The following is a 27,818-nucleotide window of genomic DNA, read 5'->3' as shown; positions in this document are numbered from 1 at the left end:
AGGATGAGTTTGCAACTGCTTTACTTTTGGAGAAAATTCAAAACATTCATTATTCAATAGGGCCCAAACTATCAAAAACCAGCGGTTTCAATGAACACACATTTCTTGGTAGAATCATGCAGGACTGAAATTTTTGATGTTTTTCTACTCCTCTCATGAGCCCAAACAAGTCTCTAAAAGCATGAGTTTGCAACTACTTTACTTTTGGAGAAAATTCAAAACATTCATTATTCAATAGAGCCCAATAGCAAAAATCAGGTTTTGAATGAAGAATCACATTTCTTGGTAGAATCATGCAGGATTGAAATTTTTGATGGTTTTTTACTCCTCTCTACAGCCCAAACAAGTTTCAAAAAGGATGAGTTTGCAACTGCTTTACTTTTGGAGAAAATTCAAAACATTCATTATTCAATAGGGCCCAAACTATCAAAAACCAGCGGTTTGAATGAACACACATTTCTTGGTAGAATCATGCAGGACTCAAATTTTTGATGTTTTTCTACTCCTCTCATGAGCCCAAACAAGTTTCTAAAAGCATGAGTTTGCAACTACTTTACTTTTGGAGAAAATTCAAAACATTCATTATTCAATAGAGCCCAATAGCAAAAATCAGGTTTTGAATGAAGAATCACATTTCTTGGTAGAATCATGCAGGATTGAAATTTTTGATGGTTTTTTACTCCTCTCAACAGCCCAAACAAGTTTCTAAAAGGATGAGTTTGCAACTACTTTACTTTTGGAGAAAATTCAAAACATTCATTATTCAATAGGGCCCAAACTATCAAAAACCAGCGGTTTCAATGAACACACATTTCTTGGTAAAATCATGCAGGACTGAAATTTTTGATGTTTTTCTACTCCTCTCATGAGCCCAAACAAGTCTCTAAAAGCATGAGTTTGCAACTACTTTACTTTTGGAGAAAATTCAAAACATTCATTATTCAATAGAGCCCAATAGCAAAAATCAGGTTTTGAATGAAGAATCACATTTCTTGGTAGAATCATGCAGGATTGAAATTTTTGATGGTTTTTTACTCCTCTCAACAGCCCAAACAAGTTTCTAAAAGGATGAGTTTGCAACTACTTTACTTTTGGAGAAAATTCAAAACATTCATTATTCAATAGGGCCCAAACTATCAAAAACCAGCGGTTTCAATGAACACACATTTCTTGGAAGAATCATGCAGGACTGAAATTTTTGATGTTTTTCTACTCCTCTCATGAGCCCAAACAAGTCTCTAAAAGCATGAGTTTGCAACTACTTTACTTTTGGAGAAAATTCAAAACATTCATTATTCAATAGAGCCCAATAGCAAAAATCAGGTTTTGAATGAAGAATCACATTTCTTGGTAGAATCATGCAGGATTGAAATTTTTGATGGTTTTTTACTCCTCTCAACAGCCCAAACAAGTTTCTAAAAGGATGAGCTTGCAACTACTTTACTTTTGGAGAAAATTCAAAACATTCATTATTCAATAGGGCCCAAACTATCAAAAACCAGCGGTTTCAATGAACACACATTTCTTGGTAGAATCATGCAGGACTGAAATTTTTGATGTTTTTCTACTCCTCTCATGAGCCCAAACAAGTCTCTAAAAGCATGAGTTTGCAACTACTTTACTTTTGGAGAAAATTCAAAACATTCATTATTCAATGGAGCCCAATAGCAAAAATCAGGTTTTGAATGAAGAATCACATTTCTTGGTAGAATCATGCAGGATTGAAATTTTTGATGGTTTTTTACTCCTCTCAACAGCCCAAACAAGTTTCTAAAAGGATGAGTTTGCAACTACTTTACTTTCGGAGAAAATTCAAAACATTCATTATTCAATAGGGCCCAAACTATCAAAAACCAGCGGTTTCAATGAACACACATTTCTTGGTAGAATCATGCAGGACTGAAATTTTTGATGTTTTTCTACTCCTCTCATGAGCCCAAACAAGTCTCTAAAAGCATGAGTTTGCAACTACTTTACTTTTGGAGAAAATTCAAAACATTCATTATTCAATAGAGCCCAATAGCAAAAATCAGATTTTGAATGAAGAATCACATTTCTTGGTAGAATCATGCAGGATTGAAATTTTTGATGGTTTTTTACTCCTCTCAAAAGCCCAAACAAGTTTCTAAAAGGATGAGTTTGCAACTGCTTTACTTTTGGAGAAAATTCAAAACATTCATTATTCAATAGGGCCCAAACTATCAAAAACCAGCGGTTTCAATGAACACACATTTCTTGGTAGAATCATGCAGGACTGAAATTTTTGATGTTTTTCTACTCTCATCAGCCCAAACAAGTCTCTAAAAGCATGAGTTTGCAACTACTTTACTTTTGGAGAAAATTCAAAACATTCATTATTCAATAGGGCCCAAACTATCAAAAACCAGCGGTTTCAATGAACACACGTTTCTTGGAAGAATCATGCAAGGACTGAAATTTTTGATGTTTTTCTACTCCTCTCATGAGCCCAAACAAGTCTCTAAAAGCATGAGTTTGCAACTACTTTACTTTTGGAGAAAATTCAAAACATTCATTATTCAATAGAGCCCAATAGCAAAAATCAGGTTTTGAATGAAGAATCACATTTCTTGGTAGAATCATGCAGGATTGAAATTTTTGATGGTTTTTTACTCCTCTCAACAGCCCAAACAAGTTTCTAAAAGGATGAGTTTGCAACTACTTTACTTTTGGAGAAAATTCAAAACATTCATTATTCAATAGGGCCCAAACTATCAAAAACCAGCGGTTTGAATGAACACACATTTCTTGGTAGAATCATGCAGGACTGAAATTTTTGATGTTTTTCTACTCCTCTCATGAGCCCAAACAAGTCTCTAAAAGCATGAGTTTGCAACTACTTTACTTTTGGAGAAAATTCAAAACATTCATTATTCAATAGAGCCCAATAGCAAAAATCAGGTTTTGAATGAAGAATCACATTTCTTGGTAGAATCATGCAGGATTGAAATTTTTGATGGTTTTTTACTCCTCTCAACAGCCCAAACAAGTTTCTAAAAGGATGAGTTTGCAACTGCTTTACTTTTGGAGAAAATTCAAAACATTCATTATTCAATAGGGCCCAAACTATCAAAAACCAGCGGTTTGAATGAACACACATTTCTTGGTAGAATCATGCAGGACTGAAATTTTTGATGTTTTTCTACTCCTCTCATGAGCCCAAACAAGTCTCTAAAAGCATGAGTTTGCAACTACTTTACTTTTGGAGAAAATTCAAAACATTCATTATTCAATAGAGCCCAATAGCAAAAATCAGGTTTTGAATGAAGAATCACATTTCTTGGTAGAATCATGCAGGATTGAAATTTTTGATGGTTTTTTACTCCTCTCTACAGCCCAAACAAGTTTCAAAAAGGATGAGTTTGCAACTGCTTTACTTTTGGAGAAAATTCAAAACATTCATTATTCAATAGGGCCCAAACTATCAAAAACCAGCGGTTTGAATGAACACACATTTCTTGGTAGAATCATGCAGGACTCAAATTTTTGATGTTTTTCTACTCCTCTCATGAGCCCAAACAAGTTTCTAAAAGCATGAGTTTGCAACTACTTTACTTTTGGAGAAAATTCAAAACATTCATTATTCAATAGAGCCCAATAGCAAAAATCAGGTTTTGAATGAAGAATCACATTTCTTGGTAGAATCATGCAGGATTGAAATTTTTGATGGTTTTTTACTCCTCTCAACAGCCCAAACAAGTTTCTAAAAGGATGAGTTTGCAACTACTTTACTTTTGGAGAAAATTCAAAACATTCATTATTCAATAGGGCCCAAACTATCAAAAACCAGCGGTTTCAATGAACACACATTTCTTGGTAGAATCATGCAGGACTGAAATTTTTGATGTTTTTCTACTCCTCTCATGAGCCCAAACAAGTCTCTAAAAGCATGAGTTTGCAACTACTTTACTTTTGGAGAAAATTCAAAACATTCATTATTCAATAGAGCCCAATAGCAAAAATCAGGTTTTGAATGAAGAATCACATTTCTTGGTAGAATCATGCAGGATTGAAATTTTTGATGGTTTTTTACTCCTCTCAACAGCCCAAACAAGTTTCTAAAAGGATGAGTTTGCAACTACTTTACTTTTGGAGAAAATTCAAAACATTCATTATTCAATAGGGCCCAAACTATCAAAAACCAGCGGTTTCAATGAACACACATTTCTTGGAAGAATCATGCAGGGCTGAAATTTTTGATGTTTTTCTACTCCTCTCATGAGCCCAAACAAGTTTCTAAAAGCATGAGTTTGCAACTACTTTACTTTTGGAGAAAATTCAAAACATTCATTATTCAATAGAGCCCAATAGCAAAAATCAGGTTTTGAATGAAGAATCACAGTTCTTGGTAGAATCATGCAGGATTGAAATTTTTGATGGTTTTTTACTCCTCTCAACAGCCCAAACAAGTTTCTAAAATTATGAGTTTGCAACTACTTTACTTTTGGAGAAAATTCAAAACATTCATTATTCAATAGGGCCCAAACTATCAAAAACCAGCGGTTTCAATGAACACACATTTCTTGGTAGAATCATGCAGGACTGAAATTTTTGATGTTTTTCTACTCCTCTCATGAGCCCAAACAAGTTTCTAAAAGCATGAGTTTGCAACTACTTTACTTTTGGAGAAAATTCAAAACATTCACTATTCAATAGAGCCCAATAGCAAAAATCAGGTTTTGAATGAAGAATCACATTTCTTGGTAAAATCATGCAGGATTGAAATTTTTGATGGTTTTTTACTCCTCTCAACAGCCCAAACAAGTTTCTAAAAGGATGAGTTTGCAACTACTTTACTTTTGGAGAAAATTCAAAACATTCATTATTCAATAGGACCCAAACTATCAAAAACCAGCGGTTTCAATGAACACACATTTCTTGGTAGAATCATGCAGGACTGAAATTTTTGATGTTTTTCTACTCCTCTCATGAGCCCAAACAAGTCTCTAAAAGCATGAGTTTGCAACTACTTTACTTTTGGAGAAAATTCAAAACATTCATTATTCAATAGAGCCCAATAGCAAAAATCAGGTTTTGAATGAAGAATCACAGTTCTTGGTAGAATCATGCAGGATTGAAATTTTTGATGGTTTTTTACTCCTCTCAACAGCCCAAACAAGTTTCTAAAAGGATGAGTTTGCAACTACTTTACTTTTGGAGAAAATTCAAAACATTCATTATTCAATAGAGCCCAATAGCAAAAATCAGGTTTTGAATGAAGAATCACATTTCTTGGTAGAATCATGCAGGATTGAAATTTTTGATGGTTTTTTACTCCTCTCAAAAGCCCAAACAAGTTTCTAAAAGGATGAGTTTGCAACTGCTTTACTTTTGGAGAAAATTCAAAACATTCATTATTCAATAGGGCCCAAACTATCAAAAACCAGCGGTTTCAATGAACACACATTTCTTGGTAGAATCATGCAGGACTGAAATTTTTGATGTTTTTCTACTCTCATCAGCCCAAACAAGTCTCTAAAAGCATGAGTTTGCAACTACTTTACTTTTGGAGAAAATTCAAAACATTCATTATTCAATAGGGCCCAAACTATCAAAAACCAGCGGTTTCAATGAACACACGTTTCTTGGAAGAATCATGCAGGACTGAAATTTTTGATGTTTTTCTACTCCTCTCATGAGCCCAAACAAGTCTCTAAAAGCATGAGTTTGCAACTACTTTACTTTTGGAGAAAATTCAAAACATTCATTATTCAATAGAGCCCAATAGCAAAAATCAGGTTTTGAATGAAGAATCACATTTCTTGGTAGAATCATGCAGGATTGAAATTTTTGATGGTTTTTTACTCCTCTCAACAGCCCAAACAAGTTTCTAAAAGGATGAGTTTGCAACTACTTTACTTTTGGAGAAAATTCAAAACATTCATTATTCAATAGGGCCCAAACTATCAAAAACCAGCGGTTTGAATGAACACACATTTCTTGGTAGAATCATGCAGGACTGAAATTTTTGATGTTTTTCTACTCCTCTCATGAGCCCAAACAAGTCTCTAAAAGCATGAGTTTGCAACTACTTTACTTTTGGAGAAAATTCAAAACATTCATTATTCAATAGAGCCCAATAGCAAAAATCAGGTTTTGAATGAAGAATCACATTTCTTGGTAGAATCATGCAGGATTGAAATTTTTGATGGTTTTTTACTCCTCTCAACAGCCCAAACAAGTTTCTAAAAGGATGAGTTTGCAACTGCTTTACTTTTGGAGAAAATTCAAAACATTCATTATTCAATAGGGCCCAAACTATCAAAAACCAGCGGTTTGAATGAACACACATTTCTTGGTAGAATCATGCAGGACTGAAATTTTTGATGTTTTTCTACTCCTCTCATGAGCCCAAACAAGTCTCTAAAAGCATGAGTTTGCAACTACTTTACTTTTGGAGAAAATTCAAAACATTCATTATTCAATAGAGCCCAATAGCAAAAATCAGGTTTTGAATGAAGAATCACATTTCTTGGTAGAATCATGCAGGATTGAAATTTTTGATGGTTTTTTACTCCTCTCTACAGCCCAAACAAGTTTCAAAAAGGATGAGTTTGCAACTGCTTTACTTTTGGAGAAAATTCAAAACATTCATTATTCAATAGGGCCCAAACTATCAAAAACCAGCGGTTTGAATGAACACACATTTCTTGGTAGAATCATGCAGGACTCAAATTTTTGATGTTTTTCTACTCCTCTCATGAGCCCAAACAAGTTTCTAAAAGCATGAGTTTGCAACTACTTTACTTTTGGAGAAAATTCAAAACATTCATTATTCAATAGAGCCCAATAGCAAAAATCAGGTTTTGAATGAAGAATCACATTTCTTGGTAGAATCATGCAGGATTGAAATTTTTGATGGTTTTTTACTCCTCTCAACAGCCCAAACAAGTTTCTAAAAGGATGAGTTTGCAACTACTTTACTTTTGGAGAAAATTCAAAACATTCATTATTCAATAGGGCCCAAACTATCAAAAACCAGCGGTTTCAATGAACACACATTTCTTGGTAGAATCATGCAGGACTGAAATTTTTGATGTTTTTCTACTCCTCTCATGAGCCCAAACAAGTCTCTAAAAGCATGAGTTTGCAACTACTTTACTTTTGGAGAAAATTCAAAACATTCATTATTCAATAGAGCCCAATAGCAAAAATCAGGTTTTGAATGAAGAATCACATTTCTTGGTAGAATCATGCAGGATTGAAATTTTTGATGGTTTTTTACTCCTCTCAACAGCCCAAACAAGTTTCTAAAAGGATGAGTTTGCAACTACTTTACTTTTGGAGAAAATTCAAAACATTCATTATTCAATAGGGCCCAAACTATCAAAAACCAGCGGTTTCAATGAACACACATTTCTTGGAAGAATCATGCAGGACTGAAATTTTTGATGTTTTTCTACTCCTCTCATGAGCCCAAACAAGTCTCTAAAAGCATGAGTTTGCAACTACTTTACTTTTGGAGAAAATTCAAAACATTCATTATTCAATAGAGCCCAATAGCAAAAATCAGGTTTTGAATGAAGAATCACATTTCTTGGTAGAATCATGCAGGATTGAAATTTTTGATGGTTTTTTACTCCTCTCAACAGCCCAAACAAGTTTCTAAAAGGATGAGCTTGCAACTACTTTACTTTTGGAGAAAATTCAAAACATTCATTATTCAATAGGGCCCAAACTATCAAAAACCAGCGGTTTCAATGAACACACATTTCTTGGTAGAATCATGCAGGACTGAAATTTTTGATGTTTTTCTACTCCTCTCATGAGCCCAAACAAGTCTCTAAAAGCATGAGTTTGCAACTACTTTACTTTTGGAGAAAATTCAAAACATTCATTATTCAATGGAGCCCAATAGCAAAAATCAGGTTTTGAATGAAGAATCACATTTCTTGGTAGAATCATGCAGGATTGAAATTTTTGATGGTTTTTTACTCCTCTCAACAGCCCAAACAAGTTTCTAAAAGGATGAGTTTGCAACTACTTTACTTTCGGAGAAAATTCAAAACATTCATTATTCAATAGGGCCCAAACTATCAAAAACCAGCGGTTTCAATGAACACACATTTCTTGGTAGAATCATGCAGGACTGAAATTTTTGATGTTTTTCTACTCCTCTCATGAGCCCAAACAAGTCTCTAAAAGCATGAGTTTGCAACTACTTTACTTTTGGAGAAAATTCAAAACATTCATTATTCAATAGAGCCCAATAGCAAAAATCAGATTTTGAATGAAGAATCACATTTCTTGGTAGAATCATGCAGGATTGAAATTTTTGATGGTTTTTTACTCCTCTCAAAAGCCCAAACAAGTTTCTAAAAGGATGAGTTTGCAACTGCTTTACTTTTGGAGAAAATTCAAAACATTCATTATTCAATAGGGCCCAAACTATCAAAAACCAGCGGTTTCAATGAACACACATTTCTTGGTAGAATCATGCAGGACTGAAATTTTTGATGTTTTTCTACTCTCATCAGCCCAAACAAGTCTCTAAAAGCATGAGTTTGCAACTACTTTACTTTTGGAGAAAATTCAAAACATTCATTATTCAATAGGGCCCAAACTATCAAAAACCAGCGGTTTCAATGAACACACGTTTCTTGGAAGAATCATGCAGGACTGAAATTTTTGATGTTTTTCTACTCCTCTCATGAGCCCAAACAAGTCTCTAAAAGCATGAGTTTGCAACTACTTTACTTTTGGAGAAAATTCAAAACATTCATTATTCAATAGAGCCCAATAGCAAAAATCAGGTTTTGAATGAAGAATCACATTTCTTGGTAGAATCATGCAGGATTGAAATTTTTGATGGTTTTTTACTCCTCTCAACAGCCCAAACAAGTTTCTAAAAGGATGAGTTTGCAACTACTTTACTTTTGGAGAAAATTCAAAACATTCATTATTCAATAGGGCCCAAACTATCAAAAACCAGCGGTTTGAATGAACACACATTTCTTGGTAGAATCATGCAGGACTGAAATTTTTGATGTTTTTCTACTCCTCTCATGAGCCCAAACAAGTCTCTAAAAGCATGAGTTTGCAACTACTTTACTTTTGGAGAAAATTCAAAACATTCATTATTCAATAGAGCCCAATAGCAAAAATCAGGTTTTGAATGAAGAATCACATTTCTTGGTAGAATCATGCAGGATTGAAATTTTTGATGGTTTTTTACTCCTCTCAACAGCCCAAACAAGTTTCTAAAAGGATGAGTTTGCAACTGCTTTACTTTTGGAGAAAATTCAAAACATTCATTATTCAATAGGGCCCAAACTATCAAAAACCAGCGGTTTGAATGAACACACATTTCTTGGTAGAATCATGCAGGACTGAAATTTTTGATGTTTTTCTACTCCTCTCATGAGCCCAAACAAGTCTCTAAAAGCATGAGTTTGCAACTACTTTACTTTTGGAGAAAATTCAAAACATTCATTATTCAATAGAGCCCAATAGCAAAAATCAGGTTTTGAATGAAGAATCACATTTCTTGGTAGAATCATGCAGGATTGAAATTTTTGATGGTTTTTTACTCCTCTCTACAGCCCAAACAAGTTTCAAAAAGGATGAGTTTGCAACTGCTTTACTTTTGGAGAAAATTCAAAACATTCATTATTCAATAGGGCCCAAACTATCAAAAACCAGCGGTTTGAATGAACACACATTTCTTGGTAGAATCATGCAGGACTCAAATTTTTGATGTTTTTCTACTCCTCTCATGAGCCCAAACAAGTTTCTAAAAGCATGAGTTTGCAACTACTTTACTTTTGGAGAAAATTCAAAACATTCATTATTCAATAGAGCCCAATAGCAAAAATCAGGTTTTGAATGAAGAATCACATTTCTTGGTAGAATCATGCAGGATTGAAATTTTTGATGGTTTTTTACTCCTCTCAACAGCCCAAACAAGTTTCTAAAAGGATGAGTTTGCAACTACTTTACTTTTGGAGAAAATTCAAAACATTCATTATTCAATAGGGCCCAAACTATCAAAAACCAGCGGTTTCAATGAACACACATTTCTTGGTAGAATCATGCAGGACTGAAATTTTTGATGTTTTTCTACTCCTCTCATGAGCCCAAACAAGTCTCTAAAAGCATGAGTTTGCAACTACTTTACTTTTGGAGAAAATTCAAAACATTCATTATTCAATAGAGCCCAATAGCAAAAATCAGGTTTTGAATGAAGAATCACATTTCTTGGTAGAATCATGCAGGATTGAAATTTTTGATGGTTTTTTACTCCTCTCAACAGCCCAAACAAGTTTCTAAAAGGATGAGTTTGCAACTACTTTACTTTTGGAGAAAATTCAAAACATTCATTATTCAATAGGGCCCAAACTATCAAAAACCAGCGGTTTCAATGAACACACATTTCTTGGAAGAATCATGCAGGGCTGAAATTTTTGATGTTTTTCTACTCCTCTCATGAGCCCAAACAAGTTTCTAAAAGCATGAGTTTGCAACTACTTTACTTTTGGAGAAAATTCAAAACATTCATTATTCAATAGAGCCCAATAGCAAAAATCAGGTTTTGAATGAAGAATCACAGTTCTTGGTAGAATCATGCAGGATTGAAATTTTTGATGGTTTTTTACTCCTCTCAACAGCCCAAACAAGTTTCTAAAATTATGAGTTTGCAACTACTTTACTTTTGGAGAAAATTCAAAACATTCATTATTCAATAGGGCCCAAACTATCAAAAACCAGCGGTTTCAATGAACACACATTTCTTGGTAGAATCATGCAGGACTGAAATTTTTGATGTTTTTCTACTCCTCTCATGAGCCCAAACAAGTTTCTAAAAGCATGAGTTTGCAACTACTTTACTTTTGGAGAAAATTCAAAACATTCACTATTCAATAGAGCCCAATAGCAAAAATCAGGTTTTGAATGAAGAATCACATTTCTTGGTAAAATCATGCAGGATTGAAATTTTTGATGGTTTTTTACTCCTCTCAACAGCCCAAACAAGTTTCTAAAAGGATGAGTTTGCAACTACTTTACTTTTGGAGAAAATTCAAAACATTCATTATTCAATAGGACCCAAACTATCAAAAACCAGCGGTTTCAATGAACACACATTTCTTGGTAGAATCATGCAGGACTGAAATTTTTGATGTTTTTCTACTCCTCTCATGAGCCCAAACAAGTCTCTAAAAGCATGAGTTTGCAACTACTTTACTTTTGGAGAAAATTCAAAACATTCATTATTCAATAGAGCCCAATAGCAAAAATCAGGTTTTGAATGAAGAATCACAGTTCTTGGTAGAATCATGCAGGATTGAAATTTTTGATGGTTTTTTACTCCTCTCAACAGCCCAAACAAGTTTCTAAAAGGATGAGTTTGCAACTACTTTACTTTTGGAGAAAATTCAAAACATTCATTATTCAATAGAGCCCAATAGCAAAAATCAGGTTTTGAATGAAGAATCACATTTCTTGGTAGAATCATGCAGGATTGAAATTTTTGATGGTTTTTTACTCCTCTCAACAGCCCAAACAAGTTTCTAAAAGGATGAGTTTGCAACTACTTTACTTTTGGAGAAAATTCAAAACATTCATTATTCAATAGGGCCCAAACTATCAAAAACCAGCGGTTTCAATGAACACACATTTCTTGGAAGAATCATGCAGGACTGAAATTTTTGATGTTTTTCTACTCCTCTCATGAGCCCAAACAAGTCTCTAAAAGCATGAGTTTGCAACTACTTTACTTTTGGAGAAAATTCAAAACATTCATTATTCAATAGAGCCCAATAGCAAAAATCAGGTTTTGAATGAAGAATCACATTTCTTGGTAGAATTATGCAGGATTGAAATTTTTGATGGTTTTTTACTCCTCTCAACAGCCCAAACAAGTTTCTAAAAGGATGAGTTTGCAACTACTTTACTTTTGGAGAAAATTCAAAACATTCATTATTCAATAGGGCCCAAACTATCAAAAACCAGCGGTTTCAATGAACACACATTTCTTGGAAGAATGATGCAGGACTGAAATTTTTGATGTTTTTCTACTCCTCTCATGAGCCCAAACAAGTCTCTAAAAGCATGAGTTTGCAACTACTTTACTTTTGGAGAAAATTCAAAACATTCATTATTCAATAGAGCCCAATAGCAAAAATCAGGTTTTGAATGAAGAATCACATTTCTTGGTAGAATCATGCAGGATTGAAATTTTTGATGGTTTTTTACTCCTCTCAACAGCCCAAACAAGTTTCTAAAAGGATGAGCTTGCAACTACTTTACTTTTGGAGAAAATTCAAAACATTCATTATTCAATAGGGCCCAAACTATCAAAAACCAGCGGTTTCAATGAACACACATTTCTTGGTAGAATCATGCAGGACTGAAATTTTTGATGTTTTTCTACTCCTCTCATGAGCCCAAACAAGTCTCTAAAAGCATGAGTTTGCAACTACTTTACTTTTGGAGAAAATTCAAAACATTCATTATTCAATAGAGCCCAATAGCAAAAATCAGATTTTGAATGAAGAATCACATTTCTTGGTAGAATCATGCAGGATTGAAATTTTTGATGGTTTTTTACTCCTCTCAAAAGCCCAAACAAGTTTCTAAAAGGATGAGTTTGCAACTGCTTTACTTTTGGAGAAAATTCAAAACATTCATTATTCAATAGGGCCCAAACTATCAAAAACCAGCGGTTTCAATGAACACACATTTCTTGGTAGAATCATGCAGGACTGAAATTTTTGATGTTTTTCTACTCTCATCAGCCCAAACAAGTCTCTAAAAGCATGAGTTTGCAACTACTTTACTTTTGGAGAAAATTCAAAACATTCATTATTCAATAGGACCCAAACTATCAAAAACCAGCGGTTTCAATGAACACACGTTTCTTGGAAGAATCATGCAGGACTGAAATTTTTGATGTTTTTCTACTCCTCTCATGAGCCCAAACAAGTCTCTAAAAGCATGAGTTTGCAACTACTTTACTTTTGGAGAAAATTCAAAACATTCATTATTCAATAGAGCCCAATAGCAAAAATCAGGTTTTGAATGAAGAATCACATTTCTTGGTAGAATCATGCAGGATTGAAATTTTTGATGGTTTTTTACTCCTCTCAACAGCCCAAACAAGTTTCTAAAAGGATGAGTTTGCAACTACTTTACTTTTGGAGAAAATTCAAAACATTCATTATTCAATAGGGCCCAAACTATCAAAAACCAGCGGTTTGAATGAACACACATTTCTTGGTAGAATCATGCAGGACTGAAATTTTTGATGTTTTTCTACTCCTCTCATGAGCCCAAACAAGTCTCTAAAAGCATGAGTTTGCAACTACTTTACTTTTGGAGAAAATTCAAAACATTCATTATTCAATAGAGCCCAATAGCAAAAATCAGGTTTTGAATGAAGAATCACATTTCTTGGTAGAATCATGCAGGATTGAAATTTTTGATGGTTTTTTACTCCTCTCAACAGCCCAAACAAGTTTCTAAAAGGATGAGTTTGCAACTGCTTTACTTTTGGAGAAAATTCAAAACATTCATTATTCAATAGGGCCCAAACTATCAAAAACCAGCGGTTTCAATGAACACACATTTCTTGGTAGAATCATGCAGGACTGAAATTTTTGATGTTTTTCTACTCCTCTCATGAGCCCAAACAAGTCTCTAAAAGCATGAGTTTGCAACTACTTTACTTTTGGAGAAAATTCAAAACATTCATTATTCAATAGAGCCCAATAGCAAAAATCAGGTTTTGAATGAAGAATCACATTTCTTGGTAGAATCATGCAGGATTGAAATTTTTGATGGTTTTTTACTCCTCTCTACAGCCCAAACAAGTTTCAAAAAGGATGAGTTTGCAACTGCTTTACTTTTGGAGAAAATTCAAAACATTCATTATTCAATAGGGCCCAAACTATCAAAAACCAGCGGTTTGAATGAACACACATTTCTTGGTAGAATCATGCAGGACTCAAATTTTTGATGTTTTTCTACTCCTCTCATGAGCCCAAACAAGTTTCTAAAAGCATGAGTTTGCAACTACTTTACTTTTGGAGAAAATTCAAAACATTCATTATTCAATAGAGCCCAATAGCAAAAATCAGGTTTTGAATGAAGAATCACATTTCTTGGTAGAATCATGCAGGATTGAAATTTTTGATGGTTTTTTACTCCTCTCAACAGCCCAAACAAGTTTCTAAAAGGATGAGTTTGCAACTACTTTACTTTTGGAGAAAATTCAAAACTTTCATTATTCAATAGGGCCCAAACTATCAAAAACCAGCGGTTTCAATGAACACACATTTCTTGGTAGAATCATGCAGGACTGAAATTTTTGATGTTTTTCTACTCCTCTCATGAGCCCAAACAAGTCTCTAAAAGCATGAGTTTGCAACTACTTTACTTTTGGAGAAAATTCAAAACATTCATTATTCAATAGAGCCCAATAGCAAAAATCAGGTTTTGAATGAAGAATCACATTTCTTGGTAGAATCATGCAGGATTGAAATTTTTGATGGTTTTTTACTCCTCTCAACAGCCCAAACAAGTTTCTAAAAGGATGAGTTTGCAACTACTTTACTTTTGGAGAAAATTCAAAACATTCATTATTCAATAGGGCCCAAACTATCAAAAACCAGCGGTTTCAATGAACACACATTTCTTGGAAGAATCATGCAGGACTGAAATTTTTGATGTTTTTCTACTCCTCTCATGAGCCCAAACAAGTCTCTAAAAGCATGAGTTTGCAACTACTTTACTTTTGTAGAAAATTCAAAACATTCATTATTCAATAGAGCCCAATAGCAAAAATCAGGTTTTGAATGAAGAATCACATTTCTTGGTAGAATCATGCAGGATTGAAATTTTTGATGGTTTTTTACTCCTCTCAACAGCCCAAACAAGTTTCTAAAAGGATGAGCTTGCAACTACTTTACTTTTGGAGAAAATTCAAAACATTCATTATTCAATAGGGCCCAAACTATCAAAAACCAGCGGTTTCAATGAACACACATTTCTTGGTAGAATCATGCAGGACTGAAATTTTTGATGTTTTTCTACTCCTCTCATGAGCCCAAACAAGTCTCTAAAAGCATGAGTTTGCAACTACTTTACTTTTGGAGAAAATTCAAAACATTCATTTTTCAATGGAGCCCAATAGCAAAAATCAGGTTTTGAATGAAGAATCACATTTCTTGGTAGAATCATGCAGGATTGAAATTTTTGATGGTTTTTTACTCCTCTCAACAGCCCAAACAAGTTTCTAAAAGGATGAGTTTGCAACTACTTTACTTTCGGAGAAAATTCAAAACATTCATTATTCAATAGGGCCCAAACTATCAAAAACCAGCGGTTTCAATGAACACACATTTCTTGGTAGAATCATGCAGGACTGAAATTTTTGATGTTTTTCTACTCCTCTCATGAGCCCAAACAAGTCTCTAAAAGCATGAGTTTGCAACTACTTTACTTTTGGAGAAAATTCAAAACATTCATTATTCAATAGAGCCCAATAGCAAAAATCAGATTTTGAATGAAGAATCACATTTCTTGGTAGAATCATGCAGGATTGAAATTTTTGATGGTTTTTTACTCCTCTCAAAAGCCCAAACAAGTTTCTAAAAGGATGAGTTTGCAACTGCTTTACTTTTGGAGAAAATTCAAAACATTCATTATTCAATAGGGCCCAAACTATCAAAAACCAGCGGTTTCAATGAACACACATTTCTTGGTAGAATCATGCAGGACTGAAATTTTTGATGTTTTTCTACTCTCATCAGCCCAAACAAGTCTCTAAAAGCATGAGTTTGCAACTACTTTACTTTTGGAGAAAATTCAAAACATTCATTATTCAATAGGGCCCAAACTATCAAAAACCAGCGGTTTCAATGAACACACGTTTCTTGGAAGAATCATGCAGGACTGAAATTTTTGATGTTTTTCTACTCCTCTCATGAGCCCAAACAAGTCTCTAAAAGCATGAGTTTGCAACTACTTTACTTTTGGAGAAAATTCAAAACATTCATTATTCAATAGAGCCCAATAGCAAAAATCAGGTTTTGAATGAAGAATCACATTTCTTGGTAGAATCATGCAGGATTGAAATTTTTGATGGTTTTTTACTCCTCTCAACAGCCCAAACAAGTTTCTAAAAGGATGAGTTTGCAACTACTTTACTTTTGGAGAAAATGCAAAACATTCATTATTCAATAGGGCCCAAACTATCAAAAACCAGCGGTTTGAATGAACACACATTTCTTGGTAGAATCATGCAGGACTGAAATTTTTGATGTTTTTCTACTCCTCTCATGAGCCCAAACAAGTCTCTAAAAGCATGAGTTTGCAACTACTTTACTTTTGGAGAAAATTCAAAACATTCATTATTCAATAGAGCCCAATAGCAAAAATCAGGTTTTGAATGAAGAATCACATTTCTTGGTAGAATCATGCAGGATTGAAATTTTTGATGGTTTTTTACTCCTCTCAACAGCCCAAACAAGTTTCTAAAAGGATGAGTTTGCAACTGCTTTACTTTTGGAGAAAATTCAAAACATTCATTATTCAATAGGGCCCAAACTATCAAAAACCAGCGGTTTGAATGAACACACATTTCTTGGTAGAATCATGCAGGACTGAAATTTTTGATGTTTTTCTACTCCTCTCATGAGCCCAAACAAGTCTCTAAAAGCATGAGTTTGCAACTACTTTACTTTTGGAGAAAATTCAAAACATTCATTATTCAATAGAGCCCAATAGCAAAAATCAGGTTTTGAATGAAGAATCACATTTCTTGGTAGAATCATGCAGGATTGAAATTTTTGATGGTTTTTTACTCCTCTCTACAGCCCAAACAAGTTTCAAAAAGGATGAGTTTGCAACTGCTTTACTTTTGGAGAAAATTCAAAACATTCATTATTCAATAGGGCCCAAACTATCAAAAACCAGCGGTTTGAATGAACACACATTTCTTGGTAGAATCATGCAGGACTCAAATTTTTGATGTTTTTCTACTCCTCTCATGAGCCCAAACAAGTTTCTAAAAGCATGAGTTTGCAACTACTTTACTTTTGGAGAAAATTCAAAACATTCATTATTCAATAGAGCCCAATAGCAAAAATCAGGTTTTGAATGAAGAATCACATTTCTTGGTAGAATCATGCAGGATTGAAATTTTTGATGGTTTTTTACTCCTCTCAACAGCCCAAACAAGTTTCTAAAAGGATGAGTTTGCAACTACTTTACTTTTGGAGAAAATTCAAAACATTCATTATTCAATAGGGCCCAAACTATCAAAAACCAGCGGTTTCAATGAACACACATTTCTTGGTAGAATCATGCAGGACTGAAATTTTTGATGTTTTTCTACTCCTCTCATGAGCCCAAACAAGTCTCTAAAAGCATGAGTTTGCAACTACTTTACTTTTGGAGAAAATTCAAAACATTCATTATTCAATAGAGCCCAATAGCAAAAATCAGGTTTTGAATGAAGAATCACATTTCTTGGTAGAATCATGCAGGATTGAAATTTTTGATGGTTTTTTACTCCTCTCAACAGCCCAAACAAGTTTCTAAAAGGATGAGTTTGCAACTACTTTACTTTTGGAGAAAATTCAAAACATTCATTATTCAATAGGGCCCAAACTATCAAAAACCAGCGGTTTCAATGAACACACATTTCTTGGAAGAATCATGCAGGGCTGAAATTTTTGATGTTTTTCTACTCCTCTCATGAGCCCAAACAAGTTTCTAAAAGCATGAGTTTGCAACTACTTTACTTTTGGAGAAAATTCAAAACATTCATTATTCAATAGAGCCCAATAGCAAAAATCAGGTTTTGAATGAAGAATCACAGTTCTTGGTAGAATCATGCAGGATTGAAATTTTTGATGGTTTTTTACTCCTCTCAACAGCCCAAACAAGTTTCTAAAATTATGAGTTTGCAACTACTTTACTTTTGGAGAAAATTCAAAACATTCATTATTCAATAGGACCCAAACTATCAAAAACCAGCGGTTTCAATGAACACACATTTCTTGGTAGAATCATGCAGGACTGAAATTTTTGATGTTTTTCTACTCCTCTCATGAGCCCAAACAAGTCTCTAAAAGCATGAGTTTGCAACTACTTTACTTTTGGAGAAAATTCAAAACATTCATTATTCAATAGAGCCCAATAGCAAAAATCAGGTTTTGAATGAAGAATCACAGTTCTTGGTAGAATCATGCAGGATTGAAATTTTTGATGGTTTTTTACTCCTCTCAACAGCCCAAACAAGTTTCTAAAAGGATGAGTTTGCAACTACTTTACTTTTGGAGAAAATTCAAAACATTCATTATTCAATAGAGCCCAATAGCAAAAATCAGGTTTTGAATGAAGAATCACATTTCTTGGTAGAATCATGCAGGATTGAAATTTTTGATGGTTTTTTACTCCTCTCAACAGCCCAAACAAGTTTCTAAAAGGATGAGTTTGCAACTACTTTACTTTTGGAGAAAATTCAAAACATTCATTATTCAATAGGGCCCAAACTATCAAAAACCAGCGGTTTCAATGAACACACATTTCTTGGAAGAATCATGCAGGACTGAAATTTTTGATGTTTTTCTACTCCTCTCATGAGCCCAAACAAGTCTCTAAAAGCATGAGTTTGCAACTACTTTACTTTTGGAGAAAATTCAAAACATTCATTATTCAATAGAGCCCAATAGCAAAAATCAGGTTTTGAATGAAGAATCACATTTCTTGGTAGAATTATGCAGGATTGAAATTTTTGATGGTTTTTTACTCCTCTCAACAGCCCAAACAAGTTTCTAAAAGGATGAGTTTGCAACTACTTTACTTTTGGAGAAAATTCAAAACATTCATTATTCAATAGGGCCCAAACTATCAAAAACCAGCGGTTTCAATGAACACACATTTCTTGGAAGAATCATGCAGGACTGAAATTTTTGATGTTTTTCTACTCCTCTCATGAGCCCAAACAAGTCTCTAAAAGCATGAGTTTGCAACTACTTTACTTTTGGAGAAAATTCAAAACATTCATTATTCAATAGAGCCCAATAGCAAAAATCAGGTTTTGAATGAAGAATCACATTTCTTGGTAGAATCATGCAGGATTGAAATTTTTGATGGTTTTTTACTCCTCTCAACAGCCCAAACAAGTTTCTAAAAGGATGAGCTTGCAACTACTTTACTTTTGGAGAAAATTCAAAACATTCATTATTCAATAGGGCCCAAACTATCAAAAACCAGCGGTTTCAATGAACACACATTTCTTGGTAGAATCATGCAGGACTGAAATTTTTGATGTTTTTCTACTCCTCTCATGAGCCCAAACAAGTCTCTAAAAGCATGAGTTTGCAACTACTTTACTTTTGGAGAAAATTCAAAACATTCATTATTCAATAGAGCCCAATAGCAAAAATCAGATTTTGAATGAAGAATCACATTTCTTGGTAGAATCATGCAGGATTGAAATTTTTGATGGTTTTTTACTCCTCTCAAAAGCCCAAACAAGTTTCTAAAAGGATGAGTTTGCAACTGCTTTACTTTTGGAGAAAATTCAAAACATTCATTATTCAATAGGGCCCAAACTATCAAAAACCAGCGGTTTCAATGAACACACATTTCTTGGTAGAATCATGCAGGACTGAAATTTTTGATGTTTTTCTACTCTCATCAGCCCAAACAAGTCTCTAAAAGCATGAGTTTGCAACTACTTTACTTTTGGAGAAAATTCAAAACATTCATTATTCAATAGGGCCCAAACTATCAAAAACCAGCGGTTTCAATGAACACACGTTTCTTGGAAGAATCATGCAGGACTGAAATTTTTGATGTTTTTCTACTCCTCTCATGAGCCCAAACAAGTCTCTAAAAGCATGAGTTTGCAACTACTTTACTTTTGGAGAAAATTCAAAACATTCATTATTCAATAGAGCCCAATAGCAAAAATCAGGTTTTGAATGAAGAATCACATTTCTTGGTAGAATCATGCAGGATTGAAATTTTTGATGGTTTTTTACTCCTCTCAACAGCCCAAACAAGTTTCTAAAAGGATGAGTTTGCAACTACTTTACTTTTGGAGAAAATTCAAAACATTCATTATTCAATAGGGCCCAAACTATCAAAAACCAGCGGTTTGAATGAACACACATTTCTTGGTAGAATCATGCAGGACTGAAATTTTTGATGTTTTTCTACTCCTCTCATGAGCCCAAACAAGTCTCTAAAAGCATGAGTTTGCAACTACTTTACTTTTGGAGAAAATTCAAAACATTCATTATTCAATAGAGCCCAATAGCAAAAATCAGGTTTTGAATGAAGAATCACATTTCTTGGTAGAATCATGCAGGATTGAAATTTTTGATGGTTTTTTACTCCTCTCAACAGCCCAAACAAGTTTCTAAAAGGATGAGTTTGCAACTGCTTTACTTTTGGAGAAAATTCAAAACATTCATTATTCAATAGGGCCCAAACTATCAAAAACCAGCGGTTTCAATGAACACACATTTCTTGGTAGAATCATGCAGGACTGAAATTTTTGATGTTTTTCTACTCCTCTCATGAGCCCAAACAAGTTTCTAAAAGCATGAGTTTGCAACTACTTTACTTTTGGAGAAAATTCAAAACATTCACTATTCAATAGAGCCCAATAGCAAAAATCAGGTTTTGAATGAAGAATCACATTTCTTGGTAAAATCATGCAGGATTGAAATTTTTGATGGTTTTTTACTCCTCTCAACAGCCCAAACAAGTTTCTAAAAGGATGAGTTTGCAACTACTTTACTTTTGGAGAAAATTCAAAACATTCATTATTCAATAGGACCCAAACTATCAAAAACCAGCGGTTTCAATGAACACACATTTCTTGGTAGAATCATGCAGGACTGAAATTTTTGATGTTTTTCTACTCCTCTCATGAGCCCAAACAAGTCTCTAAAAGCATGAGTTTGCAACTACTTTACTTTTGGAGAAAATTCAAAACATTCATTATTCAATAGAGCCCAATAGCAAAAATCAGGTTTTGAATGAAGAATCACAGTTCTTGGTAGAATCATGCAGGATTGAAATTTTTGATGGTTTTTTACTCCTCTCAACAGCCCAAACAAGTTTCTAAAAGGATGAGTTTGCAACTACTTTACTTTTGGAGAAAATTCAAAACATTCATTATTCAATAGAGCCCAATAGCAAAAATCAGGTTTTGAATGAAGAATCACATTTCTTGGTAGAATCATGCAGGATTGAAATTTTTGATGGTTTTTTACTCCTCTCAACAGCCCAAACAAGTTTCTAAAAGGATGAGTTTGCAACTACTTTACTTTTGGAGAAAATTCAAAACATTCATTATTCAATAGGGCCCAAACTATCAAAAACCAGCGGTTTCAATGAACACACATTTCTTGGAAGAATCATGCAGGACTGAAATTTTTGATGTTTTTCTACTCCTCTCATGAGCCCAAACAAGTCTCTAAAAGCATGAGTTTGCAACTACTTTACTTTTGGAGAAAATTCAAAACATTCATTATTCAATAGAGCCCAATAGCAAAAATCAGGTTTTGAATGAAGAATCACATTTCTTGGTAGAATTATGCAGGATTGAAATTTTTGATGGTTTTTTACTCCTCTCAACAGCCCAAACAAGTTTCTAAAAGGATGAGTTTGCAACTACTTTACTTTTGGAGAAAATTCAAAACATTCATTATTCAATAGGGCCCAAACTATCAAAAACCAGCGGTTTCAATGAACACACATTTCTTGGAAGAATCATGCAGGACTGAAATTTTTGATGTTTTTCTACTCCTCTCATGAGCCCAAACAAGTCTCTAAAAGCATGAGTTTGCAACTACTTTACTTTTGGAGAAAATTCAAAACATTCATTATTCAATAGAGCCCAATAGCAAAAATCAGGTTTTGAATGAAGAATCACATTTCTTGGTAGAATCATGCAGGATTGAAATTTTTGATGGTTTTTTACTCCTCTCAACAGCCCAAACAAGTTTCTAAAAGGATGAGCTTGCAACTACTTTACTTTTGGAGAAAATTCAAAACATTCATTATTCAATAGGGCCCAAACTATCAAAAACCAGCGGTTTCAATGAACACACATTTCTTGGTAGAATCATGCAGGACTGAAATTTTTGATGTTTTTCTACTCCTCTCATGAGCCCAAACAAGTCTCTAAAAGCATGAGTTTGCAACTACTTTACTTTTGGAGAAAATTCAAAACATTCATTATTCAATAGAGCCCAATAGCAAAAATCAGATTTTGAATGAAGAATCACATTTCTTGGTAGAATCATGCAGGATTGAAATTTTTGATGGTTTTTTACTCCTCTCAAAAGCCCAAACAAGTTTCTAAAAGGATGAGTTTGCAACTGCTTTACTTTTGGAGAAAATTCAAAACATTCATTATTCAATAGGGCCCAAACTATCAAAAACCAGCGGTTTCAATGAACACACATTTCTTGGTAGAATCATGCAGGACTGAAATTTTTGATGTTTTTCTACTCTCATCAGCCCAAACAAGTCTCTAAAAGCATGAGTTTGCAACTACTTTACTTTTGGAGAAAATTCAAAACATTCATTATTCAATAGGGCCCAAACTATCAAAAACCAGCGGTTTCAATGAACACACGTTTCTTGGAAGAATCATGCAGGACTGAAATTTTTGATGTTTTTCTACTCCTCTCATGAGCCCAAACAAGTCTCTAAAAGCATGAGTTTGCAACTACTTTACTTTTGGAGAAAATTCAAAACATTCATTATTCAATAGAGCCCAATAGCAAAAATCAGGTTTTGAATGAAGAATCACATTTCTTGGTAGAATCATGCAGGATTGAAATTTTTGATGGTTTTTTACTCCTCTCAACAGCCCAAACAAGTTTCTAAAAGGATGAGTTTGCAACTACTTTACTTTTGGAGAAAATTCAAAACATTCATTATTCAATAGGGCCCAAACTATCAAAAACCAGCGGTTTGAATGAACACACATTTCTTGGTAGAATCATGCAGGACTGAAATTTTTGATGTTTTTCTACTCCTCTCATGAGCCCAAACAAGTCTCTAAAAGCATGAGTTTGCAACTACTTTACTTTTGGAGAAAATTCAAAACATTCATTATTCAATAGAGCCCAATAGCAAAAATCAGGTTTTGAATGAAGAATCACATTTCTTGGTAGAATCATGCAGGATTGAAATTTTTGATGGTTTTTTACTCCTCTCAACAGCCCAAACAAGTTTCTAAAAGGATGAGTTTGCAACTGCTTTACTTTTGGAGAAAATTCAAAACATTCATTATTCAATAGGGCCCAAACTATCAAAAACCAGCGGTTTCAATGAACACACATTTCTTGGTAGAATCATGCAGGACTGAAATTTTTGATGTTTTTCTACTCCTCTCATGAGCCCAAACAAGTCTCTAAAAGCATGAGTTTGCAACTACTTTACTTTTGGAGAAAATTCAAAACATTCATTATTCAATAGAGCCCAATAGCAAAAATCAGGTTTTGAATGAAGAATCACATTTCTTGGTAGAATCATGCAGGATTGAAATTTTTGATGGTTTTTTACTCCTCTCAACAGCCCAAACAAGTTTCTAAAATTATGAGTTTGCAACTACTTTACTTTTGGAGAAAATTCAAAACATTCATTATTCAATAGGGCCCAAACTATCAAAAACCAGCGGTTTCAATGAACACACATTTCTTGGTAGAATCATGCAGGACTGAAATTTTTGATGTTTTTCTACTCCTCTCATGAGCCCAAACAAGTTTCTAAAAGCATGAGTTTGCAACTACTTTACTTTTGGAGAAAATTCAAAACATTCATTATTCAATAGAGCCCAATAGCAAAAATCAGGTTTTGAATGAAGAATCACATTTCTTGGTAGAATCATGCAGGATTGAAATTTTTGATGGTTTTTTACTCCTCTCAACAGCCCAAACAAGTTTCTAAAAGGATGAGTTTGCAACTACTTTACTTTTGGAGAAAATTCAAAACATTCATTATTCAATAGGGCCCAAACTATCAAAAACCAGCGGTTTCAATGAACACACATTTCTTGGTAGAATCATGCAGGACTGAAATTTTTGATGTTTTTCTACTCCTCTCATGAGCCCAAACAAGTCTCTAAAAGCATGAGTTTGCAACTACTTTACTTTTGGAGAAAATTCAAAACATTCATTATTCAATAGAGCCCAATAGCAAAAATCAGGTTTTGAATGAAGAATCACATTTCTTGGTAGAATCATGCAGGATTGAAATTTTTGATGGTTTTTTACTCCTCTCAACAGCCCAAACAAGTTTCTAAAAGGATGAGTTTGCAACTACTTTACTTTTGGAGAAAATTCAAAACATTCATTATTCAATAGGGCCCAAACTATCAAAAACCAGCGGTTTCAATGAACACACATTTCTTGGTAGAATCATGCAGGACTGAAATTTTTGATGTTTTTCTACTCTCATCAGCCCAAACAAGTCTCTAAAAGCATGAGTTTGCAACTACTTTACTTTTGGAGAAAATTCAAAACATTCATTATTCAATAGGGCCCAAACTATCAAAAACCAGCGGTTTCAATGAACACACGTTTCTTGGAAGAATCATGCAGGACTGAAATTTTTGATGTTTTTCTACTCCTCTCATGAGCCCAAACAAGTCTCTAAAAGCATGAGTTTGCAACTACTTTACTTTTGGAGAAAATTCAAAACATTCATTATTCAATAGAGCCCAATAGCAAAAATCAGGTTTTGAATGAAGAATCACATTTCTTGGTAGAATCATGCAGGATTGAAATTTTTGATGGTTTTTTACTCCTCTCAACAGCCCAAACAAGTTTCTAAAAGGATGAGTTTGCAACTACTTTACTTTTGGAGAAAATGCAAAACATTCATTATTCAATAGGGCCCAAACTATCAAAAACCAGCGGTTTGAATGAACACACATTTCTTGGTAGAATCATGCAGGACTGAAATTTTTGATGTTTTTCTACTCCTCTCATGAGCCCAAACAAGTCTCTAAAAGCATGAGTTTGCAACTACTTTACTTTTGGAGAAAATTCAAAACATTCATTATTCAATAGAGCCCAATAGCAAAAATCAGGTTTTGAATGAAGAATCACATTTCTTGGTAGAATCATGCAGGATTGAAATTTTTGATGGTTTTTTACTCCTCTCAACAGCCCAAACAAGTTTCTAAAAGGATGAGTTTGCAACTGCTTTACTTTTGGAGAAAATTCAAAACATTCATTATTCAATAGGGCCCAAACTATCAAAAACCAGCGGTTTGAATGAACACACATTTCTTGGTAGAATCATGCAGGACTGAAATTTTTGATGTTTTTCTACTCCTCTCATGAGCCCAAACAAGTCTCTAAAAGCATGAGTTTGCAACTACTTTACTTTTGGAGAAAATTCAAAACATTCATTATTCAATAGAGCCCAATAGCAAAAATCAGGTTTTGAATGAAGAATCACATTTCTTGGTAGAATCATGCAGGATTGAAATTTTTGATGGTTTTTTACTCCTCTCTACAGCCCAAACAAGTTTCAAAAAGGATGAGTTTGCAACTGCTTTACTTTTGGAGAAAATTCAAAACATTCATTATTCAATAGGGCCCAAACTATCAAAAACCAGCGGTTTGAATGAACACACATTTCTTGGTAGAATCATGCAGGACTCAAATTTTTGATGTTTTTCTACTCCTCTCATGAGCCCAAACAAGTTTCTAAAAGCATGAGTTTGCAACTACTTTACTTTTGGAGAAAATTCAAAACATTCATTATTCAATAGAGCCCAATAGCAAAAATCAGGTTTTGAATGAAGAATCACATTTCTTGGTAGAATCATGCAGGATTGAAATTTTTGATGGTTTTTTACTCCTCTCAACAGCCCAAACAAGTTTCTAAAAGGATGAGTTTGCAACTACTTTACTTTTGGAGAAAATTCAAAACATTCATTATTCAATAGGGCCCAAACTATCAAAAACCAGCGGTTTCAATGAACACACATTTCTTGGTAGAATCATGCAGGACTGAAATTTTTGATGTTTTTCTACTCCTCTCATGAGCCCAAACAAGTCTCTAAAAGCATGAGTTTGCAACTACTTTACTTTTGGAGAAAATTCAAAACATTCATTATTCAATAGAGCCCAATAGCAAAAATCAGGTTTTGAATGAAGAATCACATTTCTTGGTAGAATCATGCAGGATTGAAATTTTTGATGGTTTTTTACTCCTCTCAACAGCCCAAACAAGTTTCTAAAAGGATGAGTTTGCAACTACTTTACTTTTGGAGAAAATTCAAAACATTCATTATTCAATAGGGCCCAAACTATCAAAAACCAGCGGTTTCAATGAACACACATTTCTTGGAAGAATCATGCAGGGCTGAAATTTTTGATGTTTTTCTACTCCTCTCATGAGCCCAAACAAGTTTCTAAAAGCATGAGTTTGCAACTACTTTACTTTTGGAGAAAATTCAAAACATTCATTATTCAATAGAGCCCAATAGCAAAAATCAGGTTTTGAATGAAGAATCACAGTTCTTGGTAGAATCATGCAGGATTGAAATTTTTGATGGTTTTTTACTCCTCTCAACAGCCCAAACAAGTTTCTAAAATTATGAGTTTGCAACTACTTTACTTTTGGAGAAAATTCAAAACATTCATTATTCAATAGGACCCAAACTATCAAAAACCAGCGGTTTCAATGAACACACATTTCTTGGTAGAATCATGCAGGACTGAAATTTTTGATGTTTTTCTACTCCTCTCATGAGCCCAAACAAGTCTCTAAAAGCATGAGTTTGCAACTACTTTACTTTTGGAGAAAATTCAAAACATTCATTATTCAATAGAGCCCAATAGCAAAAATCAGGTTTTGAATGAAGAATCACAGTTCTTGGTAGAATCATGCAGGATTGAAATTTTTGATGGTTTTTTACTCCTCTCAACAGCCCAAACAAGTTTCTAAAAGGATGAGTTTGCAACTACTTTACTTTTGGAGAAAATTCAAAACATTCATTATTCAATAGAGCCCAATAGCAAAAATCAGGTTTTGAATGAAGAATCACATTTCTTGGTAGAATCATGCAGGATTGAAATTTTTGATGGTTTTTTACTCCTCTCAACAGCCCAAACAAGTTTCTAAAAGGATGAGTTTGCAACTACTTTACTTTTGGAGAAAATTCAAAACATTCATTATTCAATAGGGCCCAAACTATCAAAAACCAGCGGTTTCAATGAACACACATTTCTTGGAAGAATCATGCAGGACTGAAATTTTTGATGTTTTTCTACTCCTCTCATGAGCCCAAACAAGTCTCTAAAAGCATGAGTTTGCAACTACTTTACTTTTGGAGAAAATTCAAAACATTCATTATTCAATAGAGCCCAATAGCAAAAATCAGGTTTTGAATGAAGAATCACATTTCTTGGTAGAATTATGCAGGATTGAAATTTTTGATGGTTTTTTACTCCTCTCAACAGCCCAAACAAGTTTCTAAAAGGATGAGTTTGCAACTACTTTACTTTTGGAGAAAATTCAAAACATTCATTATTCAATAGGGCCCAAACTATCAAAAACCAGCGGTTTCAATGAACACACATTTCTTGGAAGAATCATGCAGGACTGAAATTTTTGATGTTTTTCTACTCCTCTCATGAGCCCAAACAAGTCTCTAAAAGCATGAGTTTGCAACTACTTTACTTTTGGAGAAAATTCAAAACATTCATTATTCAATAGAGCCCAATAGCAAAAATCAGGTTTTGAATGAAGAATCACATTTCTTGGTAGAATCATGCAGGATTGAAATTTTTGATGGTTTTTTACTC

This window comes from Dendrobates tinctorius, unplaced genomic scaffold (assembly GCF_039654945.1).
Source record: "Dendrobates tinctorius isolate UK_male_01 unplaced genomic scaffold, ASM3965494v1 ptg000076l, whole genome shotgun sequence".
Lineage (NCBI taxonomy): Eukaryota > Metazoa > Chordata > Amphibia > Anura > Dendrobatidae > Dendrobates > Dendrobates tinctorius.
Note: the sequence above shows the minus strand (reverse complement) of the source record.